Source organism: Callospermophilus lateralis, chromosome 1, assembly GCF_048772815.1.
Source record: "Callospermophilus lateralis isolate mCalLat2 chromosome 1, mCalLat2.hap1, whole genome shotgun sequence".
Classification (NCBI taxonomy): domain Eukaryota; kingdom Metazoa; phylum Chordata; class Mammalia; order Rodentia; family Sciuridae; genus Callospermophilus; species Callospermophilus lateralis.
In genome coordinates, this window is record NC_135305.1 from 221,954,228 (window position 1) to 221,978,289 (window position 24,062).

Genomic DNA, 24,062 nt, shown 5'->3' on the forward strand with positions numbered 1-24,062 from the left:
TCGCAGAGGCGCCCCCAAGCTGGAGCATGGCACCACACAGAGCCGCGGACTCTGCCCAGGTTTGTGGGTGCAAAGCTGGAGCTCAAGGTGTGATTTTCAGCCGGGCGGGAGAAAGCTCCGAGACCCTGAAAACACGGACCTGTTAGGGGAAGAAACGGGTGCCACCGAGCAATCTCGGGGCTCCACTAAGGGCTAGAGGTGGAGGGGACCAGGCGGCTGAGAAGCAGCTGACTGGAGTCAGCGGTCCCTGGGCAGCCAGCACGATGCCCACTAGGAGGGGTCCACGGCTTTCTCTACAGGACCTCGCAGAAAATAGTTTCAGATCTGCAGAGCCCAGAATTCCAGCACAATGACCTCATCCTGCTGCCGTCACCATTATTTACGTAAAGGAACAGGCGCAGCTGTGCCAATAAAGCTTTATTTACAAAATCAGAGAATGAGCCAGGCTTGACTCACGGGCCACAGCTGGGTGGCTTCCCACATGGATTCAGTTCCCAAATGTGGCTGGACAGAGCAGGCCTCCACGTGGACACAAAGGCCCAGGTCTAGCCCATTTAGGAGTGGCCATCTATGTGCCGTCGATAGGTGCCTGCGTGGCACTGGACCCTGGGCAATGTTGAGTAGCTGTAGCCCCTCACTGTTGGTCCCTACTCTGTGCCCACAACACAAGACAAGCCAGCACATCCTGAGCGATCCCCCGACCACAGCACAAGAGGCGGCGTGCCCAGGAGGCAGAACAGGCCTTCAGATGCTGAAGAGCAGGAGCACACCGTGGACTAACCAAAGAAATATCCAAGAGCCACCTCTGCCCCAAGGTGGAGCCTCCCATGTCTGAGGATGACTTGACGCCAGGTGTCACAGGCACCAGAACCAGGCGGGCCACCGCCCCCTCCCAGGGTGCAGCCCAGAGACACCACCCAGAGCAGGCATGGTGTCGGCCTCATACAGCCACGAGGCAGCCAGGCCACTTACCCACTCCAGCTTCCTGGCCAGCTCTAGGGGGCGCAGGCTGCGGGGTGACAGGAGCTCCAGGAACGGGCAGAACCTCTTCCTGTCCGGCAGCTGCAGTGAGACGGCAGCTCCTAAAAGGCACAAAACACCAGGATCACCTGACCCGCCGGCCGGCTGGCCTTCCGCTCCCTGGGTGGGTCAGGTGCAGCAGCCGAGCGCACCGCCACCTTGCTCGGGCTCAGCTGGACCAGCCGACGGTCAAGAACATGAGACGCGTGCGCACAGCCCCTGACCCCACAGAGCTCAGCTCCTAAGCCCAGGAGAGCGGCCTGCATCAGTCCAGTGAAAGCCAGGAGCTTCCGCGAGCCTCGAGCCAGACAGCCTCCATGAGGCTCCGCTGTCGCTCTGCCAGACCAAGTCAGAGGGAAAGCCACCGCCACCTCCTTCCCAGCAGAGCACAGGAAGGGCAGGGCAGGGTAGCAGGGGACTCCACCACGGGCCCCAGCTCCCGGCAGAGCTCAAGTCCTGCCCACGGGCCAACTGCAAGCAGGACAGGACCTTCAGCCTTGCTGTGACATCCAGCGCCTCACGGAGTGGCCGAAGCGCAGGCCCCTGCAGCACACGGGTGGCCCGGGCTCCAGTGTCCTCCTCTTCCTGTTGCTTCACCAGTGCCAACTCCTGCCCAACATGCAACTCCAGGGTCCCCTCAGTAGGCCTGAGCTTCAGGCAGCGACGCTCTTCCCGGGGGCCCTGGATTCTGTGATTCACCAGGAATTTCAAAAGACGAAGTCTGACAAATACCCTGACAACACCAGCCACCAGCATGTGTTCTGAAAGACACAGATGCCACCAGGACAGAGCATCTGAGCGGGCACAGAGCTGCCAAGAGCACAGCAGCCCCGCTCCTGCTCTCTGGGGGCAACAATGCCAACTCCAAAGTGGGGGGGCTGGTGGCTCCAGGGCTGGGGGGAAGCCCAGTTCTCAGGGCCTAGCCCAAGCCTAGGCACTGTCCATCGTGACCCCTGCCACAGTGGGTGAAGGGCCAGGCCAGCAACCTCCATGGCCCCCTCAGGGAGCAGAAGTCAGGTCCCCACAGCTGGTCAGTGGCCACTCTGGGGTACGGAGGCTTGGCCCAAACTCTGCCCCAGGCTCTGCTCAGACAAGGCCAAGGCGGGGGCCAGGTGGCCCACACAGCACCCACTCCCTAACCTGGGCTCTGCACAGGGTGCCCCTCCATGGGACACAGGGAGAAGCTGCCTCACAGTGCAGACTCTGACCAAGACCACTTCAGCCAAGTAATGAGGGTCAGCACCCGCCATGGGGTGGCCCATGGCCTGGACAGCCTGTTACAAGGAGGCCCTTCACCTCTGCATCTCGTCCCCGACCCAGCCACAAGGAAAACTTCAGACAGAGCCCAGCAGGGCTCCCCGCCACCCATCACAGCCCTCCGCAGATGGCCCGGGGTAGAGCCTGGAGATGTGACAGCTCAGAGTCTACGGAGATGGGACAGCTGATGCCGTGTGGGACCCTGGGTAGGTGTGGGGCAGGAAGAGGACACAGGAACAAGCAGGAACCGGAATCAGGCACACACTGGAGTGGCTGTACAGCAGCCTCGCTTCACTGACCACCACACACACGTGGCGCATGAAGCCTGACGGACAGCGGGGAGGCGGGGACAGGAACCCGGGGCTCTCTGCCCAGTGTCCCCGTTCCAGAAGTCAAGCCTGCTACCACAGAAAGGCCCAGGTCGGCTAGGTCTGCTGCATCCTGCCGCCCGCGGGCCTGCTGACCTCACTGTGAGTTCTGGGCAAATCTGGGGCACTAAGAATAGAACTGGAAAGGGAGCTGGGCGGCAGCGCTGCAGAGCCCACAGGGAGCCAGGCCCCAGGCGCCGACGCCCCAGCAGGGCAAGACCCACCACTGCACAGCCGGGCTTTCCGCACTGCCGCCAGGACAGGCCCTGGGCAGGCAAGGCCCATGCTGGCTCCTGTCTCGATCCTCTGGCCCTCTGAAGGGCCAGCTGGTGGCCAGCGAGAAACATGCGCAGGAAACAGGTAAAGAGCCAGCAGCACCACCATGCTGGGGGCCTGCCACCACAGAGCATCCCTGGGGATCCCAAGGACCCACCCCCAATCCAAGCAGAGGTGGTCTCAGCTATCAGATTGCCAGTCACCCCAGCGGCCCAGGGCTTACCCTGTGTGTGACTGTGTCCACATCAGACCAAACGTCCGCCTCTCGCGCCAGACCTCGTGCAGTCCTGAGAGGTAGAGAGCTAACTGGGCACCTTGGGCCAGAGACGGCTCTCATCTGCAGCCTCAGCCACCTGACCAGGATGCTCAGCGCCCAACCCAGCCCACTCCCTCCAGGGCCACCAGCCTAAAGCCACCCTCAAAAAGGATGAGCCATTTCCTGCCTCCACCCAGCAGGAAGGTGACCCTTCTGCAGGGTACTCTGTGGACCGCTCAGGGTGCAAGGCCAGGCGGGGCTTCAGAAGGGCCTAATGGCACCGAGGCTCTGCACCCCGTTACAGGAGCTCACGCCCAGACCACAGGCAGAGTCAGCGCCACTGTGCAGGCCGCGTCCCTAGTCCAAACTCTGCCTGCTGAGAGGGCCTGAGCAGTGACACCCAGCCCCAGGTCATGGTCTCCAAGGCTCACCGGAGCCCTGGGAAGAGGCAAGGTGAGTCCGGGGCATCTGTGCAGCCAGAGAGGAGGGATGTGCGCAGGACTGGCGGGCATGCAGAAGGGACGAGAAGCAGGTCCCGTGGGACCACTGCACAACCAAGAGTGGCAGCGTGGACTCAGACGACATAGTAGACACACACGTCTTTACTTACAAGACACTCAGAGACTCAACGACGAGGGAAGGGCAGCTCTCCTCCCAAAGACTCCTGCTACCCGGTGCCAGGAGGGAGGGGACGTGAAATCAGCAAGGGCATGTGACACGGAATGCAGGAAGTCAGGGTGACACCTCAGGAGTGGGATATCTGCATGGCTTTCAACGCACAAAGAGCAACTGTCCACTGGGAAACCCAGGGGATGCCCCCTGAGCCAAGGGTCAAGGCCAACTTCCCCAGTGACAAGCAGCATGGGCACCATGTGCCTCCTGACATCTGCACGTCACCTCTGCCTTCCTCCCCCACGTCCCTAGCGCAGGCTGGTCAGGGGAACGCACCTCGGCCAGGACAGGTGGTCCACAGAAGCTCTGACCAGCGCCCTTCAAGAATGCCAAGGCGGGGACCAGCGCATGGCCAGTTGCAGAGCACGAGACCCTGAGCCCCATCCCCAGCACCAAAAGCAAAGTGTCAAGGTCATGAAAGAAAGGTAAGGCGCTGGCCCATCCCAGGACCCTGAGGAGACAGGGCGGCCCAAGGCCCACGTGGGACCTGGACCAGGATAGGGACGGTGGGAGGCAACGGTTGAACCCTGGTGTCACCCTGGAACTCGCTGGTTTGGAGATTTCTATGTGCTTATGTAAGGTGCTGACAGGAGGGGCACGGAATGAGAGGGACAGGGGAACTCTCTGCACTGCCTTTGTGACATTTCTTTAAGTCTAAAATTACTTCAAAATAAGAACTCAAAAGAATAAATGCCGCTCGGTCCACTGTCTGAAGCCCAGAAAGGGCAGGTCCCAGCGGGAGAGGGGCTGCTGTTGAGTGCCCAGACGTGGGGAGGGCGACACGCGCAGCCCGCCACGTGCCCACACAGGGCCGCAGCCCCCACAGGCAAGGCCCAAACCCCACACTTCTCATCAACGTCTGCGTGATGGGGAGGAGCCTCTTATTTATTTGGCCACTTCTTTCACACCCTGAGACCCCAAAGCCCACCTGAGGGAGCTGCGGGGCTCAGCCGGGGAGACCCGCCCCAGCAGCCAGCTGGATCCCAATGCAAAAAATGCAAACATCAATGTCCTCAATGTCCCAGCCAAGACTAGATATAAACTAACTCAGGGGACAAACCCGCGTAATAAAGGGTGTGGCGTTGGCAGAGGACAGAGACAAAGGGGCGAGACCTGAGTCCAGACACACACCCGGACGTTGAGGTCAGCTGGTCTCCAGTGGGTGCCAGGGCCACTCAGTGGGAAGAGAACAGCCTTTCCAGCAGAAGGCCCTGGGACAAGTGGGGCCACACAGGCGAGAGCCCAGGGCCCAGCTCACGGCAGATTTAAAACTAAGCTGGGCACGCTGACGCGCACCTGTAACCCCGGCGGCCTGGGAGGCTGAGGCAGGAGGATCTAAGTTCAAAGCCAGCCTCAGCAACCTGGCGAGGCCCTGTCTCCATATAAAATAAATAAATAAACAAAAGGCCTGGGGATGTCGCTGGGCACTGAAGCAATTCCCAGTTCCACAAACAGAGACAGCACTAACACCACGGCACTGGAGCTGAGGAGCAGAAGGAGCCAGAGCCACACGGAGGGAGCCATCGGGCCTCCCGGAAGCCTCCCGGGAGCGCAGAGCCCCCCACATCACTCTGGAGTGTCAGGAGAAGTGGGGCGCACACCAACCTCAGAACAGGCCGCTGACCCCCGGGGGAGCGTGGAACCACCTGGAAGCCAGAGCCGCCACCAACGGCTGCCTGGACCCCACCTGCCCACAACGCCACACCCTCCCTGAAGCTCACACATCACCAGAGACAGAGCAAGCAGGTGGACAAGCAGCCCTCCCAGAGGGCCAGCAAGCCAGGACAGCAGGTCTAGGACCAGGGAGGAGTCCCCAGTGCCCAGTCCACCAGGACACACACCCCCTCCCTGGTGCCTCTGGGTAGACTGCAGCTGGACTGCAGGCTGCAGGGCCATAGGCTCAGGGTTGACCATGGGGCTGCCAGCTGCAAGCTCACTCAGGACCTGGGGCACTCAGTGTGGCCGACACACATAGCCCCTCTTGCAGCACCTGCCATCTTTTTGGATCCCTACCTCAGGACAGTGAGGTGACTGGGGGACAGGTCAAGTGGGAACAGAGGTCCTCCCTGACAGAGTCTTGGCTGGAAGCCAGTGGTCAGTGGAGGCTGATTATTGGGGAGGGCACAGAATCCCCCTCCAAGTTTCTTCCAGAAGGTTCCATTCCCACGCTAACCCTGCCTGGCCCAGCTCCTAGTCCCACCTCTTCCAGAGCCCATGACTGCTCTGGTGGAAGCTGGTCAGGCCCACTCTGCCTTGCTGCCCTCACTGCTTTATGTGGGTCACTGGTTCACGTTCTTGGCGCCCCTGCAGGGCACTGCTACCATACCGCTGCCCAAGCAAGAGCAAGGCCAGGAAGTGTGGGCAGCAGGAGACGTGGGCAGCTAGGCTTGCGCTCCTCTGGGGACAGTAAGTCTGCTCTGAGGGGAGCCGCACTGTGGAGAGTGTCAGAGCAGAGGGACGAGCAGGCTGGACTGTAGGCCTCAGGAGGGCCAAGGTTGGCAGGACTGAGGGGCAAGGGGAGGCTGCAGGAGGGGTGGCCTAGCCCAGGGTAGAAGCATACAGGAGAGAGGACCAGGCAGACGCCACCTGGCTGCCCTGGACCCTGCTGATCACCCAATCCCTGCACTGTCCTTCACTCTGAGAATGTGACCAATCCTCCCCTGGATAACTTGGGTCTAGAGCAGGCACCTGAAGTCCACAGGAACCTGGGTCATGATGACCCAACCCATCTCAGATACAGCCACGCCCCTCTGGGCAGCACCTGGCCATGCCCGGCTCAGGAAGCTGAGGGCTGACCAGCTGCAGCACCTGGGGCCTGACACTGCAGGCCAGGTGTACAGAGGCAGCGTGCAGAAACAGAGGGGCTGCGACGGGCCAGGGAGATGACGGGCAGGCGACCAGGACAGGCTCCCTGGGGCCACAGTCTGAAGGCCCTGTGTGAGGTAGGCAGGCAGCTGTGGGAGCCACCGGGCAGCCATGGATGGCAGGAAGGGCCAGACCACAGGTTTGTTGAAAGACCAAGGCCCGGCACTGGAGGAGGCCCCGAGAGTCTCTATACTGTCACCACAGAAAAGGATCTGAAAGAATTCACAACCAAGTCCCCAGGTCCCTGACAGCACGCCTGCCCTCCAGGACACAGCGGTCTGTCACCTGAGCCCTGTTGGATTCCTCATCTTTAGAAGCACACGTGCACCAAAGTGCAGAGGGAACCTGACAACCCACACGGGGGACCCAAACAGGCCCCGGGGCGGGCGCCCGAGGAGGTGGGGAGCAGCAGCCGGCAGTGCCGAGAAGCAGGTGCCAGGAGAGAAAACCAAGTCGAGAACACGTTCGGAGCTCCGGTGGGTGACCGGGGGCATCTCGAAGCACTGGGTAAGAACAGGTCCTTGGTGCTAGGACACCTGGGTGGCCATGTGGACAAGTAGGTCCCCACCTCACACCATGCGGAAGATCAGGGATCTGGGCCACCCAGGAGACCGCACAGGCCTCAGGAGAGCCCGGAGAACGCCGCTCAACGTTCTCAGCTGCTGTGCTCCAGCCCACCCAGCTCCTCACTGTTGGAAATGTAACCGCCAGATCCTGTACTGGTAGCACTGGGGCAGGCCCTTTGGGAGGTGACCAGGACCAGGTGAAGTCTGATGAGGAAAGTTCAAGGCCCCGTGATGGCATCAGTGGCTTCTTAGGAAGAGGAAGAGAGGCCCCGCCACCAGCTGTGCTGTCTCACCCTGTGACTCCTCCACCACGCTGCAAGGCAACCAGAGATGTGCAGGGCGCGCACTACACTGTGAGACTTGGAGTCTCTGGAACCAAAATCCAAATGAACCTCTATTCTTCATAAATTACCAGGTCTCAGGTATTTTGTTATGGCAACATGCTGTGGACTAAGGCACTATGACTCATTCCCAGAGACAAGGAGAGACAATAGTCATAAACGTGCGTAGATCAGGAAGGAGGGAAGAAAGGGGGACAGAAAGAAACCTCTCTGTGGGCGGTTAAAAGCGCTGTGACAACAGAGACCGAGAGAGAGTGCATGCGGCGCAGGGTGCATCTCCCCAAGATATGGCAGAGCTTCAGTGGGGGGGGTGTCAAAAATCCCACAGAAAAATGGGCAGAGAGCAAAAAAGAGGCCATTCAAAGCCAAGAGTGAGGACGACCTTCCTCCCAAGGCAGGGCTCAACCCCTCGCATAATTACAGCAGCGCTGGTGAGACCCCAGGGCCTGCTTCCCGGCTGGCACCTGTGCAGCAGGCACTCTACGTGGGAACAGCACACCCTGCTGGTGAGGTGGGGATGGGACACCGCAGCACACCTGCCCTGGCCTCGCCCACCTGCAGAACTCCGCCCCCAGACTCCCCCAGGCCCTGAGAACCCAGGGCAGCAGGCCATAGGCAGCCGAAGTCTGCAGCTGCAAAACCCCCGACACAGGACTGGGGATGTGGCTCAAGCGGTAGCGCGCTCGCCTGGCATGCATGCGGCCTGGGTTCGATCCTCAGCACCACGTACAAAGATGTTGTGTCCACCTAAAAAACTAAACAATAAATGTTAAAAAAAAAAAAAAAAAAACCCTGACACAAACTTCACGCCCCAGAGGAGCAAGGCTGGCAAACACAGCGTGGCAGGAGCTGCAAGTCCCGTGGCCTGACGGAGCCTGACGGGAGCCAGCACCTGAGGGACACAGGGACTGGTGACACTTGTGCACACAGGCCCTCTGAACTCTCCCTACCCTCCAGGACATGAATGTTCTATGCTCCCAATGAATCAATGGGCAAAAAGTAAAACCAACCAGAGGTGGGGGCAGTGCGAGTGCCAAATACAAACAGAACGAGTAACCCAAACCTGAGTCCAAGGGACAGCGCAGCCACAGGCAGGGGAGAGCGGGCAGTGCCACCCAGGTCACTCCTCATGCAGAGTTAGAGCCACTGTCTTCAAGAATGGAAAAGAGAAACGCTGCTCCCACTCTGAAGGCTGCTCTGGTGCGGAGGGGGTGGTCACAAAGAAGGAAAGGGGAGGGCAGCAGGCGCCTGGCTGTGGCCATGAGGTCCGAAGCAAGGTTTCAGCGAGAACTAACTAACTCATGGGCACTTGGGGGCAGCTGGCCGGGGGCAGGTGGGTGGACAGACAGCTGAAGAACAAATGGACAGAGATCTACGTGCGACAGGCGGGTGCGGAATGGACACTGGGTCCGGAGCACACACACACACCCCACCTCCGAGCCCAAGCCTGGAGGGAAAGACGGGAGCCAGCCACAAAGCGCGGCCGCACCACATCTCAGGCCCTAAACGGCCCTCCAAACAGAGCCCGGCTCTGCGGGGAAAGGCCAGCCCCAGGAGGGGGGCTGCAGGAGGAGCGGGCTCCGTGCAGGGTCAGGGGGTGCCGAGATGGGCGGGCACTAGCCGTGGCACCCGATCCAGCACACGAAGGCTCCCTCTGGACAAATCTGGGGCCAAATCAGCACCAGATTAATGACACCAGCGGATGACAACCCGCTCAACAGAGTCCACGAGTCCACGCCAAGGAGGACACACTCCTAGCAGGAGAGGCCAACAAATAAAGCCATGGCACAGGGAGGTGAACCACCGCCCGAGCAGGACTCAGCAGTGGCGCCCAGGGCAGGCCCGCAAGCCCAGGCTGAGAGGGCCCGCGATTCAAGGCCGGCCTTGGCCGAGGAGCAAGACCCTGCCGCAGAACTAAGACAGGAAGAAAAGCACCGGGGCTGCAGCTCAGGTGGGGCCACCGGGCGACTCCACAGGAAGGAGGAGGAACGGGGAAGGAAGGGCGAGCAGTGGCCGAGGCTGGGGAGCCGGGAGCCTGCACGCGCCCACAGGACACTGGGTGGGCAGCAATGGCAAAACTGCACGGGCTGGCACACAAGCTCAGGCACCACCTCAGCCGAGGGCTCCGGGTGCCTGTCACAGAAATGCGGCCCCTGCTGGCCCCAGGCAGAGAGGTGAGCATGGGCTCTGGGATTTCCTGCCAAACCTGCTCAGGAGCAGTCCGAGCCGCCCCAGTGCGGGATTGTATTCCTCAAGAAGTCAGCCACAGAATCAAGGACAGCTCAGGCATGCTCCAGACGAAACAGAGGGACAGTAATGGCAGCTTGAGGCAGCTGGAGCCTGGATCTCTTCCGATGCGGAGGCTGCTGCAGAGCTGGAACAGGGTCACAGGTCAAATGGTGGCGCTGCACCCACATCCACATCCTGATTTGACAGCTCAATAAGAGGATTCTTCACCTGCCCCCGCCCTCATATTTAGTGGTGAAGAGGCCTCTGCCTGTGACTGACCCATGCGGCTCAGGAAGAACAGACAGAAAGACAGTAAGAACAAAGCCAGCACAGTAGGCGGCTGCCACCTGGGAGGCCTGGACCCAAGGTGCCAGGCAGTTCTCACTGTTCTGATAACTTTCTGGTCAATTGTGTCCAAAATAAAATAATAAGTGCCGGGTGGGGGATTTAACTCAATGGTAAGGCACGTATCTAGCACATGAGGCACAGCTCCCACCCCTAGCACCACGAAAAAATAAAATAAAAAGGGAGTTCTTGGGCAGAGAGCCAGGGTACCCAAGGGGCATGGGCCTGGCCGCCAGCACTCACTTCTGGAACCTCACACCCAAGCTGGGGTGGGGGACGGGGCCTGCCAGCTGCCTGCATCTTCAACAGGCTGGAGGCCACCTGTCTAAGTAGGCCAGCAGGCTGGGGTGGGTGAGGTAAGGAAGCTCCACAGCCAGGCGACCACACAGCCCAGCTCTACAGATCAACTATGTGAAACCACAGTCATTAACAAGCTAATCTTTCCATTTAATCTGCAAATTTGCCTTGGAATTCGGGTGAGAGCTTGGAAGTCTGGTAGGCCAAGGGCACAGAGGGAAGGATCTCCCTTTAGACCCCTGAGACCCAGACAAGGTCCCCAACTTCCTTCAACACTCCTCCAAAGAGCGCTTCCACCGGACACAGTTGACCCTCGCACAGGCCAGCCGCAGGGGACTGGTGTGCCCGGCCAGCCCAATGGCCTGGGAAACAGCTATGATCACACCACTTCTCAGATGGGTGTGCAGCGACCTGCCCAAGAACCCACAGGGAGAGAGGTCCACGCACAGGAAGGCCCACAGCCACGCCACAGGGAGGAGGCGGAGCACACAAAGCCATGTCACTGCTTCTAGAAAGAACTCCTCGTAAAACCCACCACAGTCCAAGGAGGAGGAAGCAGCCAGTGTTCCCAGAATCTTGGGGAGGAAGCACCTCTCCAAACAGGTCAGAAACCTGAAGCCTTGCAGGAAAGGACAAATTTGGCAATAAATCTTGAAACCTTCTATGTAACAACACATCAAAAATAAAACTGAAGATATACAAGGAACTGAGAAAAAAAAACACAATAACCCGACATAGAGGTTATTATAAATCAGTGGTTCTCGGGGTGAGTCTGCCCTAGGGGCGCCTGGCAATGTCTGAGGCATCTGTAGCTGTCTTGTATGTGGGGACAGGCGAGCTAATGGCCTGGACTGGGTGGAGGCCAAGGCTGCTGCTCAGCACCCTGTAGTGCCCTGGACACCCTAGGCCAAAGGAGGCCCTGGCCCAAAATTTCCGCATTACCAAAGGGGAGACACCCTGTTTTAAGTCAGAAAAACCATGAACCCCCCCATTCAACAAGTGGGGGAGGCTATGGGCCAGAAATTCAATATAGAAGTAGGAAAGGACAGGTACAAAGGAGGGGCAGGCCGGGTGCAGTGGCTTGACTCGGGAGGCTGAGGCAGGAGGGTTGCAAGTTCAAGGCCAGTCTTGGCTGCGTAGTGAGACCCTTCTCAAAATAAAAAAATAACAAAGGCTGCGATGTGGCGCAATGGTGGAACGCCCCCAGGTTCAATTCTCAGTACCAAAAAAAAAAAAAAAGGAACAGAAACTGTGCTGATGCCAGTTCAGTGAAGACCCACAACCCAGGAGGGTGTCAGCGCGGGCCACCTCCCCCAGGCAGCGAGCAGTGTGCTTCCAGACAGGAAGGTGCCAAGACCCGGCACAGGGCGCACACCTACCATCCCAGCTGCTCAGGGCCGAGCAGGGGTTCCAACTCACGAGACTCGGTCCCAGACTTTTTCTTTTTGATTTTAAAAAAGGGTTGGGGACTGGGACTTGGGCTCAGGGGTAGAGCACTCGCCTAGCCTGTTCGCGAGGTGCTGGGTTCAATCCTCAGCACCACATAAAAATAGACAAGTAGAATCAAGGTATTGTGTCCACCTACAACCAAAAAGAATTCTAAATAGGAAAAGAGATGTCAAGACCTACAGCAGACATCAGGCAATAGCCAGATGACCAGGGGACTTTTGCCAAGCCGGGCTGTCGTGGTGGTGATGCTGAGGGGACCCAGGGCCTCAGGCAGGCCTGGCCAGGCGGGTGCTCCACCACTAAGCCACGCCCCCAGCCCTCCGCATAATTGAGATGAAAAGAGCCCAACCACACGGGAGGCGCCCACGCGGTGGACGGACCTGTAAACAGTGCGGCCGCTCTGCCCAAAGGATGTGGCGGTCCCCTGAAGCGTTCAACGGGAGCTACCGTGGCCACTCTGCTAGATTCCTGCCCACAACACACAAACACAAGCGGCACACAACCTGGGCTCCACCTTCACACCAGTCAAAAAACGCAGACGTGGGCCAGTGCAGCTCTTGAGCACCTCAAGGGACCACCTACGGCCATGGGCCATGGCGTGCTCGTGTGACCCTGTCCGTACGGCCTGCAGGCACAGCAGTGACACCTGTCATCACTACTGAGGAGGCAGAAGCGGAAGGCATTGTGGGGGTGAGGAGAATATTCTGGAAATGGATCTCCGTGACGGCAGCTGCACATGACCACTACGCTGTACACTTTTAAAGAGTGGATTATGAATGGCAAGCAAGCTGTACTAACCAAGCCATTATGTAAAAACGAACTCAGGCCAGGAAATCACTGTCGGGGGCACGTTCTGATCACCTCTGCACTCCTGCTCGGCAGCGTCTACTAAAGCTATCCAGGTTCCTTGTAACTTGAGGGCCAACGCAGGAGGACAGCATGTCCAAGGCCAGAGCAGACCCTGTCTCGAAAAATAAAAAGGGCTGTGTGTCGTCACTGGTAGAGCTCCCCTCGGTTCCACCCCATACTGCAGGGGAAAAAAGTGTCCAGGCAACCACGGCCGCAGGGTCCTTGGCCTGCTGACCTCCACACTCAGATCTCGGTCCTCGGCTCTCACCAAGAGTGTGACCATCACCAAGCAAATCACAATGCCACTGCCAAAACCCCACTGCCCTGGTGCCTTCCGAGAGCTGACCTCTAGACCCGTCTGGGGCTTTCTTCTGAGTGCTCCTGAGGACCGAGGATCTGCCTGCAGGTGGCCTGGCACACGCACCAGGATTAGGGCCACAAACCAATCAGCACTGGGGGTGGCGTGCAGGGAGCAGGAACAGGGAGGGGGTGGCACCCCCGTTCCCTAATCTGGAGCCTTCCAAATAGTTCTGATGAGCACAGATCCTGAGAGGGCTTCCACACGCTCCCCGCCACCTGTGAGGAGGACCAGCAAGGGAGGCAGCCCCAGGAATCCAGGCAGAGCAAGATCCAGACTGAGCCCTGTTCAAAGGGCATCAGCACAGGTGTGCTCCAAAGAAAATGGGGACTCTGAGATGTGTGTAAGGCCCAGAGCCACCACTAGAAATCCCTCCAAAAATATCATGAAAAAACATGAAAGGGGCTGGGGTTGTGGCTCAGCAGTAGAGTACTCGCCTCTCACATGTTCGAGCCTCATAACAATAAATAAACAAAATAAAGATATTGTGCCCATGTATAAAAAAATCATTAAAGGAATTAAAACAATAATTAGAAGATATCCACGGACTGCAAATAAAAACAGTGGCGGGCAAAGGAGGAAGAGGAAGACCATAGCAGCAGAGACGGCCCCACGGCACTGACCTGCAGAACGACAGCAAACCCACAGAGACCCTTCTCCAGACTCAGACAGAATCGGGCTGAGATAAAGAATGGAAAGCAGGCGATCCTAGAGCAGCCAGGAGAAAGCTGGAGGGCTGCCCCAGCACTGCCCAGGGCAGACTTTAACGCCAACAAGTCTCCAGAGGCCAGGCACGGCGACACACGCTCGTGGTCCCAGCGGCTCAGGAGGCTGAGACAGGAGGATCGAGTTCAAAGCCAGCCTCAGCAATTTAGCAAGGTGCTAAGCGACTCAGTGAGACCCTGTCTCTAATAAAATACAACATAGGGTGGGGGTGGGCTCAGTGGCAGAGTGCCCCTGAGTTCAATCCCCAGTGCCCCCCAAAAGAAAAAAAAGACGTCTCTAGAGACAGGGCTGCATGTGGGGCAGTGGCACAATGTACACCCAGCAGGTGCCAGCCCTGGTCCGACTGCCAGCACCATGAGATAAACAAATGACTATGCTGTGTGTGATGGCACATGCCTAGGAGCCCAGCAATTCAGGAAGCGGAAGTAAGAGGGTCACAAGTTCAGGGCCAGCTTCAACAACTTAGCAACATTCTATCTCAAAAAAAATTTTTTTAATTAAAAAAAAGGGGGCTGGGGCTGGAGATGTGGCTCAAGAGGTAGTGCGCTTGCCTGGCATGCATACGGTCCGGGTTCGATCCTCAGCACCACATACAAATAAAGATGTTATGTCCGCCGAAAACTAAAAAATAAATATAAAAAAAAGGGGGGCCGGGGTGTAGCTCAATGGTAAAGGGCCCCTATGTTCAATTCCCAGTACTGCCAAATAAATAAATAAATACATAAAGTTGTTAAGAGGAACATTTTATAATGATAAAAGGGCCAGTTCATGGGGAAGATCTAACAATTATTAACACATACACATCCAATAACAGGGCCCCAAAATATAGAAAACAAAAACTGACAGATACAAAAGGAAAAATAGAAAAATTAAAAATAGCTGGAGACATCAATATCCCACTTTTGATAAAGAATAAAAGAACTTGACAGAAGATCAACAAAGAAATAGAAGAAATGAACAACAGACATCTTTAGATCTCTTCACCCAACAACAGCAAAATACACTTTCTTCTCAGGATATATAGAACATTCTCCAAGATAAGCCATATAAAAAACTCTTAATAAGTTAAAAATAATTCAAACTACAGAAAGTAGTTGGTCAAACCATAGTGGAAATTAGAAATCAATAACAAAAAGAAATTTAGGGATTCATAAATCTGCCAAAATGAACAACACAAAACCTATACAATCAATATTTCAACAAAGTCGTCACAAGAAAAATGAGAAACTATCTTGAGGTAAATGGAATATACAACAAAACAAAACTTACAAGGTGCAGCTAAAGCAGTATTTAAGGAAAAATTTATAGCTATATATAATTTAAAATAAGAAATCTCAAATTAATAATCTGGATATCACCATAAACAACCACAATACCGCTACATGTTAGAGAATCACCTGATGTGATGGAGCCCACCTATCTCCAGGCACCGACTGACTCCTGCCACCTGCAGTGGCCCTGTCAGGGAGCTGTCCCAAGTCATCTCACAGAGAAAGGAAGCTGAGGCTCAGAGGTGACTTGTTCACAGTCACAGCTGGGGGAAAGTGGCGAGTCTGGGTGTGCCACCAGCTACTACAACCTGTGGTCAGCACTGACCGCCTCCCTACGTCCAATCCATCAGTAAGCAACAGCTTGAGCCAAAACCCACGCACCTGCCCAGGCCTGCGGCCCCAGCCAGGTTTCTTCAGAGCTACTGTCATTGCTGTGGACAAGGTCTCTCCCTACTTCACTCCTGCCAGCCACCAGTGAGGCCACAGAACACAGACCTCTGGTACCAGCAGCACTGCCAGGCACCCTCCTACCTCTCCTGGGGGCCACTGACCCTGGGCTGGGCCGCTGCTCTTCCCAGCTGGACACGTAAGCGCTGCCAGCTTCCTCCTCGTGCGCGCCCAGCGTCCCACGGCAGGACCTCTGTGCATGCTGTCCCCCAGGATGTCCTCTCCCTGGTCTTGGAGGGCCAGCACCAGGGCTCTTAGGATCTCTGCCCGACATCAGCTGCTGGGCAAGGCCTGGCAGGCAAACCCAGCTTAGGCAGTGCCCCTGAGCCGCTTCACACATGGCCCAACACCCCCCACAGCCACACCCCACCCCACCCCCGCCACCACCCCCACACCACCTCATACCACTCTCCTACGCCCCCACGGCTTCACTGCCTCCTCACTGTCCCCTGATTTATTCTCACATCCGGTCCACCTCCAGGAAGCTGGGTAGGGTAACAGCCAGCCACAGTGACCTGGCCGATCCCCAAACTTGCAGCCCTCCTTTTGGCTAAAGGCCAAACCAATGACCACAAGGAGACCCCAGGTTTCCTGAAGCAGGGACTAGTGTCCTCACCAGCAGCACCCAGTCCCCCTATCCGAGGGGCTGCACAGAACTTCTACGCCCAAGCCAGGGGACAGCCCCAGGGTAGGAAACCTAACCAAATCATCTTCCCAAGGGGACAGTCCACAGGAGCCCCTGCCTCACACTGAGCCCTCACCTCACCACCATGGCCGATGGAGGGGCAGGGCAGGACACGGGGCAGCACAGGGAACAGGAGCAAGGCTCGGGCCTGATCATGGGCCAGTGCTGCCTCTTGCCAGTCCACGCCCCTCTCCAAATACCCACCCTGGCCCAGTCCACCTCTACCTGCCCCCTGAAACCCCTCCAGAGGCGGAGGGACAAGCCTCTTCCCCAGGCACCCTGCACCACGCCTCGCCCTGCATCTTCTTTCCTGCCCTGGGCGCAAATACGGAAGGGCAGCTTAAAGGCTGCTGGCCGCCCTAGGAGGAAGGCCGAGCCTAGCAACGGCTCCCACAGCACGGCACTCACAGTCAAAGAGAGTCGGAAGCCCAGAGAAAAGTCAGGACTGGCACTGATCAAGGGCTGACTGGGGCCTAGCAGTGCTCCAGTGAAGGGTCTCCCCCGCGGCACTGCAAACACAGGGGCCCTTCCACAGCTCAGGACTGGGCACGCCTCAGCCCCCAGGGGGCTCTCCCAGCTGGACTCCACCACCCCAGAGTTGGTTTGAGTCAGGTTCATGTCATCTCCCCAGCTAGAGGCCACCAGAGCCAGGAGTGGTGCCTGGGGGGAAGGGGGCAGGACTGGGGAGGTGGGAGGCAGGGGCTATGGACCCAGATCCACTGAGCCCCTCAGTGAGCACCTCATCCATGACCACCTGAACCTCATGCTCAGTTCAGCTAGAGAGCACGTTGTCCGCCACAGAGGGACAGCTGTCAGCGTGAGACACACATCAACTGTCCAAGACAGAGTGCCAAGAAAGAGGGGTGTCAAACCTCTCCTGGGCTCTCCCAACAATGACATACGGGACAAGAAAACCTGGGCGTACGCGTTCAATAAAAACACCTTATTAGTGAGCTGGGCTGTAGCTCAGTGCAGAGCACTGACCCAGCACACATGAAGCCCTGGTTTCCAACCCCAGCACCAAATAAACGAAGAAAAATCCTATCAAAATTACCTATAGCGGGGCTGGGGATGTGGCTCAAGTAGTAGCGGGCTCGCCTGGCATGCGTGGGGCACTGGGTTCGATCCTCAGCACCACATAAATATAAAATAAAGACATTGTGTCCACCTAAAACTAAAAAATAAATATTTTTTAAAAATTTTAAAAATAAATAAATAAAATTACCTATACCTAGAAGATTAAAAAACTCCACCAAAAGACTACAAGAAGCCAGGCATGGTGCCGTATACCTGTAATCCCAGTTGCTCAAGAGGGTGAGGCAGGAGGATTGGGAGTTCAAAGCCAGACTCAGCAAAGGTGAGGCGCCAAGCAACTCAGTGCTGGAGACCCTGTCTCTAAATAAAATACAAATCAGGGCTGGGGCGTGTCTCAGTAGTTGAGAGCCCCTGAGTTCAATCCCTGGTACCAAAAAAAAAAAAAAAAAAAAAGAGCTAATAAACAAATTTAGCATAGTAGCAGGTTACAATGTCAACATTTAAAAAAAAAATCAAATCAATTGCTTTCCTATAATGAATCTGCTGAGAAAGAAATCAGGAAAACAATTCCATTCACAATAGCCTCAGAAAAATAAAATACTTAGGAATGAATCTAACCAAAGAGATGAAAGACCTCTACAAACTAAACTAGATAACACTGAAAAAAGAAATCGAAGGCCTCAAAAAAGAGAAAGACCCCCCATGTCATGGATAGGTAGAATTAATTTTATTAAAAAGGCCATACTACGAAAAGCAACACGCAGACTCAATGCAATTCCCATCAAAATACCAATGACATTCTTCACAGGAAAAAAAAAAAAAAAAACAGTGCTAAAATTCACGTGAAAGCAAGGCAATTCTAAGTCAAAAATGCAATGCTAAAGGCGCCACAATACCTGGACTTCAAATTATCTTACAGAGCTACAGTAACAAAGACTTCATGGTACTGGCATAAAAACAGATAACACAGACCAATGGCACAGACCAGAAGACCCAGAAACAAGCCCACACAGATACAGTCATCAGATCCTCAACAAAGGTGCCAGAAACATATACCCCAGGAAAAGATAGACTTTCTCCTGAACAACCAATAAAAAAAAAAGATAGTCTTTCTAACAGATGGTGCTGGGTCAACTGGTACTCATCTGTATAAGAATGAGACTAGACCCTTATCCATCACCCTGCACAAAAGTCAACTCCAGGTGGATCAGACCTGGAAGTCAGACCAGAAACTGCAGCTCCTAGGAGGAAACTCACGTCCACACCCCGGCGCACAGCACAGCGCAGACCTGCTCACGCTCGGGAAGTGATGCCAAGAGTTGATGAAGGGTCCCATCCGAGAGCTCTACCAGCAGTCAGCAAGGAGACCGTGAGGAGCGTCCGAGAGAACCTGAGGGTGGGAGACGCGTCTCTGCTGGCTGCTGCGCTTCTGATGGAGGATCAGTGTCTAGAACATACGAAGAACTCAACAACTCCACCCAAACTCAGATGGCCAGCTGGTAAATGGGCACACTGATAGACAGCCACTTCTCAAGACAAGAAATACAAATGGCCAACAAATACCGGAGAGAGACGTTCCCTGACCAGTCAGGGAAATGCAGACCAAAGTGCCCTGAGATTCCGTCTCCCACCAGGTGGCAGCCATCAAGAACAGAGATTAAGAAACGCTGGGGAGGATGCGGGCACAAAGGAACTTGGACGCTCTCGGTGGGACTGTCACTTAGTGCCACCTCTGTGGAAATCAGCATGGAGGTCCTCAAAAGACAGGCCAGAACTGCCCTGGGACCCAGCTGTGCCTCTCCGTGGCATTGACCCCGAAGAACCCAAGTCCTCACACGACGGTGACACGCACACCCATGTTTACAGCAGCACCATTCACAACAGCCAAACCACGGAACAGCCAAGGTGTCCGTCGACGGATGAACGGGTAAAGAGCACGTGGCGTGGACACAGTGGAGCTTTATGAAGCCAGAAAGAAGAGTAAGATCCTGGCATTGGTAGGAAAAACTCAGAAGGTCAAGGGTCTTTTTTTTTTTTTTCCCCATATGTGGAAGCTAGAGAGGAGAAAGGAAAAGAAAGGTAGGGACAAATCTCATGAAAATCAAAGGGAGATCTGTTGAGGAACTACACCAGGGGACTGAGGTGGGAAGACTGGGGAGTGACACTGGCCAAATTATATTGTTATATTTTGGGCAAGTACAAATTGTAACAACAAATTCCATCATCACGTACAACTCTAAGGCACCAATAAAAAATGTGGAAGAAAAAAAATCTTATTAAAACTACTTTCAGGGCTGGGGATGTGGCTCAAGTGGTAGTGCGCTCGCCTGGCATGCGTGCGGCCCAGGTTCGATCCTCAGCACCATGTACAAACAAAGATGTTGTGTCCGCCAACAACTAAAAAATAAATATTAAAAATTCTCTTTAAAAAAAAAAAAAAAACTTTCACCTGGGCTGCAGTTACAGTTCTGAGGTAGAGTCCTGCCTAGCACATGTGAGTCACTGGGTTCGATCCTCAGCATCACATAAAAATAGAATAAGGGTCCACGTGTCCATCTACAACTAAAAAATATTTTTAATTGACTTCATCCATCTTTTTTAGGGGGCAGGTACTGGGGATTGAACCAGGGGCACTTGGCCTCTGAGCCACATCCCAAGCCCTTTTTGAGACAGGCTCTCACTAAGTTGCTGAGGCTCGCTTTGAACTCATGATCCTCCTGCCTCAGCCTCCCAAGCAAGGGGGATTACAGGTGTGACCATAGTGCCCAGCTCACCTATTGTTTTTACCTTTTAATGTGCCTACTAGAAACTTCACCCCACACAAGGGCTTGCACCGATCTTCCCATTTCCAAGTTTGCTCTCAAGGGATTTATGGTCTCAACGCCCCACACAGGCCTTTGGTCCCTGTGGAGTCAGCCTGGGTCTACAGTGTGGAGGAGGACCCACCATGGCCTGACCGGAACTAGTGCTCATGAGCACACCTAACCCTCTTCCTGAATGCAGATGGCAGCTCCATGGCACCCTTGGGACACCCCAGGTCACTGTATACTCCCAGTTATACACATCCTCCGCACACCTTGAGGTCCCCCAGGGAAGACAGCTGCAGGAGAGTGGGCAGGGTGAGCCTGTCAGCCAGGTGGGCTTTGAAGCCACAGCCCCCAGCCTCCAACCCCACCCCCCATTTCTGGCTTGGGCGTCTCAGTGCGATCACTGCTTCCCTGGGGAACCCAAGACATTCCCAAGTCACCTGATGTGGTGACAGCACTGCCTGGAGGGCAAGGTGCCAGGCACTTGCTCTTCTGCTTAGGTGTGCACCCCACTGTGGTCAGAGGGTCCTTGACATGTCACTGCCCCCACTGGCCACTTCAGCTGGCTCTGTGGTCAGAGGGGAGCTGGGACCCATTTCCAGACTTCTTCTCACACAAGCCCAACTCAATCTTCTGCCAGCTCGGGAGTCATTTCTCTCCACGACCTCTCCCCGGGGACAAGGCAGCCACGAAAACAAAAGGGGCCCACCCCACAGGTGCCCAGCTTGGGTCCAAATGCAAACACAGAGGGTGGAGCTGGGCACATCCTCGCCAGTCTCCTGGTGTCTGCCGAGTTGGCCGGAGTGGGGAAGGAAGGGACAGAGACAGTGGAACACACGGGCAAAGGTGGAGGGGCTCAGGCAGCCTCCTGGAGAGTGCGCGTTCCCATGGGGCAGAGCCAGCACAGCCCTGAGTACCCTTCCCCTCTGGGGAAGGACAGGTCTGAGGGCCCGTCAGGCAGCCAGGAGACTGCAGACGTACCTGCTCAGGAGACTCATGCCATAAACCTGGAGGATCACGACAGGGATGTGGTGGGCACCACCCCCTGCCTCCACCCTGACCTCCTGAGGGAGCTAGTCACTGGTGCCCACAAACCTGTTTTCATACCCATGAAAGCCACCTCTCCTGCAGAAAAGTCACCTCCCAGGCCCGCAGCACTCTCTCTGATGGCTCTGCTGGTGGTGAGAGGAGGGCCGGGCGCTCTTTCCTTTTAACTCCCAGGACCTGCAGGGTCACACACAGCTCCCTGGGGACCTTGCGCTCAGCTCTTCTGAGCTGGGGCTGGTGAGAATCCCAGGTGAGGACAGGTCAGGTCTGGCCATCCAAGCCCAAGGCCCTTTTCTGTCTCTCTGCCTGTCTCCCCCGCGCTTCCTGCGGGGTCCTCAAGACCCCTTCCTTACATCTCTGTAGTTTGAGTTCCCTCCAAACACTCTGGGACCCACTTCTGAAAGTCCTAGTGTGTGACTGACTGAAGCCAGGCAGGAGGGAGAGACCCACGTGGCACCAGGGGCTGCCCTGCTGTGTACACACTCAGATGTCGTGCATCTACTGTGTGGCCCTCCCCATGGCCAGGCGTCTGCCAACTCCAGCTCAGGGTCTTTGTGCAGCCCACAGACTAAGAGTGAATGGGCTGGACATTTTTAATGGTGGTGGTGGTGCAAAGAAGAAAAGTACTCCATGACCTGCCAACTGTCCGCCACGGCCAGGCCTGCGTGTGCATGAAGTTTTACTGGGTCACCGGAGACTTGCTTCCTGGGATGCAGTCCACAGTGGCTTTCTGGCCATGATGGCAGAGTGGGGCGGCCAGGACAGACTGGCTTACAAAGATGAAAATATTTACTTTCTGGTCTTTTACTGAAATGCCCCTGCCCGAGTGGACCAGACAGACACAGCACATGAAGAGACTAATACGCACTGCTGGCCCGTGAGCTCCAAGAGAAAAAGGCGGAGGAGGGGCAGACAGGGTGCTATGGGGCGGCTTCAGACAGGTGGTGGGGAAGACCCCGCTGGCCAGACCTGACTTCGAGGAACCCCTGCAGGTGGCAGGAGGGAAAGGCTCGCTGCAGTGAAGCAGCAGGTGCAAAGGGGCAGAGGCAGGCAGGCAGGCGGCCACACCTGAAGAGGGCAGCCAGGAGGGCAGGGCAGGCCAGCGGGGTCTTCCCCACCACCAGCAGCCAGCACAGCAAGGAGGCCGCAGGAGGGGCCCAGAATTTTTTCCAAGGGCAACAGGAAACTACTGGAAGGTCCTGACCAGTTTAAGATCATTTTTGTTTTTGTTTCTCTTGTTTTTTAAAAATAGACTATTTTTTAAGCAATTTTAGGTTGCAGCAAAACTGAGCAGAAAGAAGAGACTTCCATATATTCCCCACCCCATGGGGAAGGGTGATTTTAAGAGCCCCTTGAGGGAGCAGGAGGGAAAACTGGCAGCCAGCTGAGACCCCTTTCCTAGCCAAGAAGAGGGTCCCAGCATAAGCCATGCCAAGTAGCACAAACCCAAACCCAATTCACCCAAAATTAAAAACTCAATAAAAGTGACAATCTTTTTTTTTTTCCTTGGGTTTTTTTTTTTTTGGTGGTGGTGCTGGGGAGGGAACCCAGGTCCCCCCACGTGCTGGGCAAGTGTCTCCACAGGTGTCTCCCAGACACCAACCCTCAACGCGGCCAGTGCATCTGAGCATGTTAACAAAAGCACAGCAACCAGCACATGGCCTCCCACAACTCCAGGGCCTCACTGATCAGGACTAGGCCAACAAGAAAGGAGTGAGTCAGCCTAAAGTAACTTAAAGAACAGCACTAATCAAGCTGACAGGAGGGGGTACAGAGTAGAAGGGCTAGGCAGTCCACCTCCACAAGACCTGTAGGAGCCCAGAGCTGTCCAGGAAGAGCTCCAGGCTGCAGCAAGGGGTGGGCGTGTCTCCTCCCTGGGGTGGAAACAGGGTGTGGACAGGACACAGTTTAGAATCCACAGCCACTGCTGTCAGAGGGCGGGGGTGGGAGCAGAGGGAACTGGGAACCCAGGCAGATGGGGTCTGGGCCCACATCTGCTGCTTAACGGCTAAGTCCCGAGTCCTAATATGGGGCGAAGATAACCCCAGGGAACACTGGGTAAGGTCTGGACATGTGCAACTGTCACAACTGGAGATGCTCCTGACAGAGTGGCTGGAAGCCAGGAACACTGCTCACCACCCTGCCATGCCCAGGACACCGGGCCAGCCTGCAGGCAGGGCAGGTGAGAGGCTGCCAGGCAGCTGGAGCCCCAGGGAGCCCCCCTTCCCCATGCCCAGAGGAGGCAGCTGCACCCAGGTCTCTCAGATTCCACAGACTGCAGGGCATAGAACAGAGGCCAGAAACTCCGGCTGCCAGGGCCGACCAACCACATTCAGTCCCTCCTCCACTGTCCAGTGTCCTAAGACACTGACAGAAGCAGAGGCCTCTGGGGAAGGACAGGTCTGAGGGCCCCATCAGGCAGCCATGTGGCAGGTCTGTGGAGGTGGGGGGGTGAGGGCTGGCCATCTGTCAGGCTGCCCAGCACAGAGATCCTCTCCACAGTTCTCCTGCTGTCCACTGCTCTCTTCCCAGGGGCCTTGGGAAGGATTTGATGCTCCCCACTTTGGCCTCTGAGCAGTGACTGGCCCAAGGTCACACAGCTTTGAGTTTGTAACCACACATTCAGATCTCCCAGGAAGAGCCACCCAGAAACGTTTTTTTCTTATTGGGGTGGGGGCTATGGATGTGCCAGGATTGAACCACTGAATCATTGAGCACACGCCCAGCCCTATTTTGTATTTATTTAGAGACGGGGTCTCACTGAGTTGCTTAGCACCTCGCTTTTGCTGAGGCTGGCTTTGAACTTGCAACTCTCCCTGCCTCAGCCTCCTGAGCCACTGGGATTACTGGGATTATAGGCATGCACCACTACACCCAGGTCCAGCCCATTTTATTT

At 56.1% G+C, this 24,062-nt stretch overlaps 1 protein-coding gene across 3 annotated transcripts in view; it reads right to left on the minus strand.

Annotated features, from left to right (window-relative positions):
* The window catches only part of Kdm4b (lysine demethylase 4B), a 111,855-nt gene that overhangs the window by 85,322 nt on the left and 2,471 nt on the right, over positions 1-24,062 (minus strand). For all 3 annotated transcript variants that reach the window (XM_076851117.2, XM_076851108.2, XM_076851125.2), the window contains exon 2: positions 973-1,082. The gene's annotated coding sequence lies outside the window, so the exon portion shown is untranslated. The remainder of the gene's footprint in view (positions 1-972; positions 1,083-24,062) is intronic.